Genomic DNA, 7,170 nt, shown 5'->3' on the forward strand with positions numbered 1-7,170 from the left:
GACTGTTAGGAAACAGTTTAGCAGATCCCTGGAATCTACAGATGTAGATTTAGGACTTCCCATGTTTGAGCCACACTTGACTGAAGAATATTTCTGACCATGAACTACCCAAGGCTCCCATAATCATGGTCTCCGCTCTGCTCTCCTTTCCCAAGGAAAGGAAAATAAGCAGAACTATTAAATGTTGGGAGCTCAAGATACTATCGGATGCCTAACAAGGGTAATCTTTTTTAAAACTAGAAGAATTGAATTAGAATCATCATTTCAAAGAACCAAACTAGACTTGGTAAGAAAAAGCTTGTAAGGATATGTATCTTCAGAAGGTAACTATGCATCAACATCTAGGGGATGGAAGGAAGTAACTCCACGTCATGTGTTCTAATCTTGGGATAGAGACCAGGGGTATATTATTGAGACTATAAAAGGTGCTAAACTTCTTTAATTTCTTCATTTGTTTTTATAATGGGTATATACATATATGAGCGGTTGGGGGGGGAGCGCACACGTTTCTACCACATTTAGTCAGGAAAATTGAAGTACAAATTATCATTAACTTAGAATGGTGTTTCCAAAGAGTATTTGAGGAATCATCTCATCACAGTCACCTGGGGGACAAATTAGAAATCTGAGTTCCTAGGCCCTAGTCCAGATTCACTGAATAGAGCCTCTGAGGCCCAGAACCCGGGAATCTGCATTTTAAAGAAGCTACTGTAGTGATTGCTCTGTACACTAAAGTTTGACAATGTCTTTGAGGTTATAACTTTTTTTAAATTTGAATTTTATTTTATTTTTATACAGCAGGTTCTTATTAGTTATCTATTTTATACATGTCAGTGTATATATGTCAATCCCAGTCTCCCAATTCATCCCACCACCCACCCCCTGCTTTCCTCCCTTGGTGTCCATACATTTGTTCTCTACATCTGTGTCTCTATTTCTGCCTTGCAAACCGGTCATCTGTACCATTTTTCTGGATTCCACATATATGGGTAAATATACGATATTTGTTTTCCTGTTTCTTACTTTACTCTGTATGACAGTCTCTAGGTCCATCCACGTCTCTACAAATGACCCAATTTCGTTGCTTTTTATGGCTGAGTAATATTCCATTGTATATATGTACCACATCTTCTTTATCCATTCTTCTGTCGATGGACACTTAGTTTGCTTCCATGACCTGGCTATTGTAAATAGTGCTGCAATGAACACTGGGGTGCATATGTCTTTTTGAATTGTGGTTTTCTCTGGGTATATGCCCAGTAGTGGGATTGCTGGGTCACATAGAAATTCTATTTGTAGTTTTTTAAGGAACCTCCATACTGTTCTCCATAGTGGCTGTATCAATTTACATTCCCACCAACAGTGCAGGAGGGTTCCCTTTTCTCCACACCCTCTCCAGCATTTCTTGTTTGTAGATTTTCTGATGATGCCCATTCTAACTGGTGTGAGGTGATACCTCATTGTAGTTTTGATTTGCATTTCTCTAATAATTAGTGATGTTGAGCAGCTTTTCATGTGCCTCTTGGTCATCTGTATATCTTCTTTGAAGAAATGTCTATTTAGTTCTCCTGCCCATTCTTTGATTGGGTTGTTTGTGAGGTTACACCTTTTTTACTGATTGCAGTCAAGTTTCAACCAACAACCTTTGATGGTAAATATAGTCTTTGCCTTCTAGGGAGACAGAGCTCTCGATTGATATTCTCCTACTAATACCGATTTCAAGAATATTTAAAATAAGTAGAACTACATTAAAATGTATTAAATTTACAGCCTTCACACTCAAATCTTCCATAATTCCCTGCATGATTATTGAGTAAACGTCAGTGAAAATCTAGCAGAAGATGCCACTTTCTAGGGAGACATTTGTCTATAAATATTCTTTAAAGAAAACTTGGTTTTTCTTTAGCCTTTGCTTTGTGACTATACTAACTGACTTGTCTAGTTCAAGTTGCAAAATGATACACAAATTTCTTTCCTTCAATCGCATGATTTCTCAGACAACCTGACCATGTATAGCTAGCAAAAGTCTTCATAAATGGGATAAGGAAACTCATTTGGATCAGGACATATTTGAAGACCCAGGTTTGAAGGAAAAAAAAATCAGGTTTGTGAACATCATGCTGTTCCTTCCACTGCTTATAGTAAGACAGGTGTGAATGCCCCAGAAACATGACATGCAGGTCAAATTTCTCTTTATATAAATGGGATTTCAAATTACGGAAAGGCAATGCGGCTGTTGCAGAACATCATGTGTCCTACACAACCTGCAATAGTTTAAGTTGTTTCTATTTACACTATAAATTGCAGTGGTATTAAAAATTCAGACTGTCAAAAATTCAGTCTCAAATCAGTCAACTTTGAGGTCTGTTAGGGGAGAAAGGAGGGACTCTTGTAAAGTTCTCACCAGTAGTAAAGACTGAAAAGGGACAACACTTGACATGAGAAAATCTGCCAAGATACAAATCATCAGTGAACCCATAAGGACTGCCTCCAAAGGATTTGAATCCAAAGATTTCCATCTCGGAAATGTTTCCCATCTAACGTGTTAGTAGGGGTATGGTACGTTCCTGTAAAGTAAGAAATATATAAAATTCAAAAAAAAATGCACACAGTAAGTAAGCATAGTTGAGAACACAGGTAAGTAAGATGGCACTTTGGAAACATGAAGGTCTTCTCTCTGTTCTTGGAATATAAAGGCACGTAGGCATGTGTCACATTTCTGATAAACAATACAGAAGTTAAATCTTCTCCTGAATGATATCACTTTACCATAAAGAGTAAATAACTGAGTTTTGAAAACAAGTTGAACTTATAGACTAGCCAGGCTGTCTTTATGAGTGTAAGAAAGTTTAAGTTTGAGAGATTAATGGAAGACTGAACTGTAGCTTCTATAAACACTAAAATGCCTTTTTCATGAGTGACATCACAAATGCAGTTGCTACGTATAGATGAGGTGGTTTGATTTACACATGTAATATTCTACAAAAGAGTTATGCAGATTTTTGCTTTTTGGCTTTATCTGTTAGGAACAGGGCAACTAAACCTCAGTCACTGAGTCTTGAGTAAGTGAGAATTTCTCCCATGAACACTAAAAATTATTTCAATAATTATATTCAGACAAGAAAAGACATGAATTTAAATGCCAAAGTGATTACCTTATTAACCACATCTAGTCAAATAAAGCTGCCAATCCTTGTATGTAATGTCTTTTATCTCATCACTTAAAATGATGAACATAGGATTTCATCTTTATAAACAAACAGTGACATCGTGAGAAGGATCCATGTCATTCCAGGGCCCTAGATAGTAAAAAACCTTCCATGGATAAGTGCTTTAAAAGCAGGCCAGAGGCTGAGTGAAGTCTGACCCACTCACTAGGGTAGTAGAAATGTTACTGACCAACATTTAATGAGAAAGTGATTGTGGTTACACCAGTGGTCAAGTCCACTGCACAGACAAGTTTTAGCTCTGAGAATCTGTTATGTTTTTCAATACGCCAAAATGCACTCTCATTGGTTTCTTATTTCACTTCTCCCCAGGGGACAGGGAAGCTTACAAGAAAAGCAATATTTATGCAGAATTCAGGAGTGAAACTTCCAGGGAATGAACTATGTATGTTGGCCAGTGAAAAGGAAACTGTCTTCCCAAGATTCATGAATAATCCATGTTTACCCCATAATAGCTATGAATTTATCAGATGCACACACACACACACACACAAATCTGCAGGGATCATGACTGAGGAACCAAGTGCTGCCATCTTGCTGGAAAAATTAAATAATATGATTTGTGTTTCAAAACATTCTTTGATAGCCTAGAATTACCAAAATTAAGGATGGTAATAATCTGGTAATTAACAGCAATTTCTTTCATCACCACAGAAATGGCATGATACAAACAGCAGTGACCTATAATTTCTCTCACATGAGATTTGCATATACTATCACCATATTTGTAATTACCCCAGCAGTCACCCAAAATATCACTCATCGTTTGCTCGTAAGATGCCAGGGGTGTTAAAGTAGACTGGATCCCCTTATTTTCCAGAGCTATTGAACAAAAGGTCATTGCAAAAGGGAAAGCTAAACACAATGTGACATGAACAGTAAAAAGGTAATTAGCACCATTATCTCTTTCTTGCCAACTCTCGGGTAATACAAAAGTGTGCGTGTATATATATTTATGTATATAAATATAATTTTTAAAAGCTAATTTATGTTGCCTTTTGTTGTTTCTACTGGAATTAAATAGCAGAGGGTTATGAAGTTAAACAAAATAAACAGTAACTGAATTCTAATGGAGAGTGATTCCTCTCTGGATCTATGCCTGGATCTTCCATCGGTGTGGAGGCTACTTATGAATGAACACCGTGCTGTCAAGGAACTTTTTATCTCAGCCTCTAGCAGTCAGATTTCTAACTCCTCTAAGGACACTCTACTTCTCTGCCTTCTTATGAAGTAGCCATTCAATCTCTCTTCCTGTGGAATAACAGAGTACAGGACTACCGTATCTTGAGTCACAACTTACAGCCTAGTGTTACACATCCATGTTCTATGCACATTTCTAGAGCGTCCATCCTACTACCATTAAAAGAAGATCAGTACCACCTCATTACGTTGAAACTGAACACTGTAATAGGGAATAACATATCTGACTCCATATTAGATCTGTTTAACTTTTGTATTCTGTTGCAAAACTTGTTCTCCTCAAGATTGAGGAGTATCAAAGAAAAGGGGGGAATTGCAACCGAGCAGGGCCCTATGGGGCCTTCCCTGGACAGGCCTTCCCCCATATGTTCTGCTTTAGCTCCTCTCTGAAGTACCAAGAAAAGAGTATTTGATGCACATTTCCTGAGTTGTTTTACAGATGTGAACCACCATCCACCCACCACCACCAAATGGAAGATGTTAACTACTTGATGACCATGAGCACATAGCCCCAGGCTTCCTGGAGTCTAAGGACTGATAATGTTAACCCTTGTGACACTGACACTGCCCTGTTACCTGACCACCAACCAATCAGAGAATTGTGCAGGAGCTGATCACACACCCTGAGGAACCACCCCCCCACCTAACCCGACTTTTAAAAATGCTTGGCCGAAACCCTTCGGGGAGCTTGGGTTTTTTAGAGCATGAGCCACCCCTCTCTTTGCATGGCCCTGCAATAAACCTTTCTCTGCTCCGAACTCCCATGTTTGGTTTCTTTGGCCTCACTGTGCATCGGGTACATGAACTTACACTAACAACATCATGTTATGTGAAGCCCCTTCACGTAGGTTTCTATCACATTTGACAGATAGCATGCCTGAATCCAACAGGGCAGCGTGGGAGTTACATGCCCACTTCAGAGGCAAGACAGCCTGAATCTCAACCTACATGGTCTGCCTAACCCAAGAGAGTCAGCGAGGGGTGGACCTTGGATATTTCATGGTTTTTATTTGTCCACCATATTTATGTCATCGAAAATTGAGTTTAAAGAAAAAGAAATTTGACTGGATAAGATCCTTTATCATGATGACGATAATGACTTCCCACACGATAAAAACATAGATGTCACTACTTACAGAAAGTTAATGAAAGACAAGATTTCAAAAACTAAGGTGTTATTTACCTTAATTTTGTTTACTCATATGCCTAAGGTAATAAACATAGAACATAATGTGTTTCTTTGATTGCCTGATTGGTTCACTTTTTTAAAAAGAAATAGTTTAGATGGCAAAACAAACCAAACAATATAAAAAAGCTAAACAAAGGAAAATAAGTCTTCTATCCTCATTCCCACTCTCATCAGAGCAACACGTCTTATAGTTACATATCCCAACAGAATAAGATCATACACACACACACACACACACACACACACACACACACACACTACCTGAATGTATGGAGGGCATCATTTATTTCAAACAAAAGGTAGCACACTATACACTGTTTTCTTCACCTTGTTTTTCACAAAGCAATAGAGCCTAGATAGTTTTCACTTTAGTATATAACCTGCTTCTTTCTCTTAAGCTCTACAAGGTTTCTATTTTATGGCTGTACCATGTTTTACTGAACCTGTACCTAACAAAGGAACATTTGTGATATTTCTGCCATTGTGCTATTACAAATACTGCATCAATAAATATCTTTATGTAGACATTTTTGTGTAAGTATGCGGATACCCTGATATTACGGTAGTAAATTATATATATATATATTTTAAAAATCAGTGTTCATAAGTATGCAAACCCAAAGAATTTTGACCTTGCAATACAGCCTTTATTTATTGAGACTTCTTGAAATTGATAAGAAATGTAGTGTAAAAGAAAATAAGTCAAATTCATATAAACAGAGAGAATAGTGATTGCCAGGGGCTGGAGGTGAGGGAAGGGAGAGATACTGATCAAAGAGTACAAGTTCCCAGTTACAAGATAAAGTTCTGAGGATCTCAGGTACAGCAATGGTGACTATAGTTAATAATAGCATATTGTACACTTGAAATCAAAGAGAGTAGACCTTAAGTGTTCATACCACACACACCAAAAAAATGGTAACTATGTGAGGTGATGGATGTGTTTACTTCATAGTAGTAATCATTTCACTTGTATTATATGTATAACAGAACAACACGTTGTACACTTGAAATATATACGATTTTATTTGTCAATTATTTACCAATAGAGCTGGAGAATAAAAGAAAGGAAAAGAAAGAAAAAATTCTCAGGGAGAAATGAGATTATGTTATGTTTTACAGGATTTTAATAGTTTAATCTAAGTGTAACCTATCATTTTCTAATTTCACTTTTTACTTTCTTCCTATTTCCATTTAATATTTGAAAAACCATGATGGAGAAAAAGTTTATTGCTTGTTTCATATACATACATATAACATTTCTAATTGTGTCTATTAAATATTAAGAAATAAAAACCGCACAAAATTACCATATAAACTGTTTTGATGTAAAAAAATATGTATATATGATTAGTAAATTCATTTTTTTAAAAAGTAAAACCTTCCTCTCTCACAGACACAGCTCTGATAGGACCTTCTCCAAAAGATAACCACTGTAAGATTCTTATAAATCCTTCTAGGTAAAATCTAGGGGGTCGGGGGGAGTACACATAGATAAATAATATATATATGTGTATATGTATAAATGTATGCATTTTCACACACAATATAAAA

The sequence above is a fragment of the Balaenoptera physalus genome (genome assembly GCF_965194825.1).
Source record: "Balaenoptera physalus genome assembly, chromosome: 3".
Taxonomy (NCBI): domain Eukaryota; kingdom Metazoa; phylum Chordata; class Mammalia; order Artiodactyla; family Balaenopteridae; genus Balaenoptera; species Balaenoptera physalus.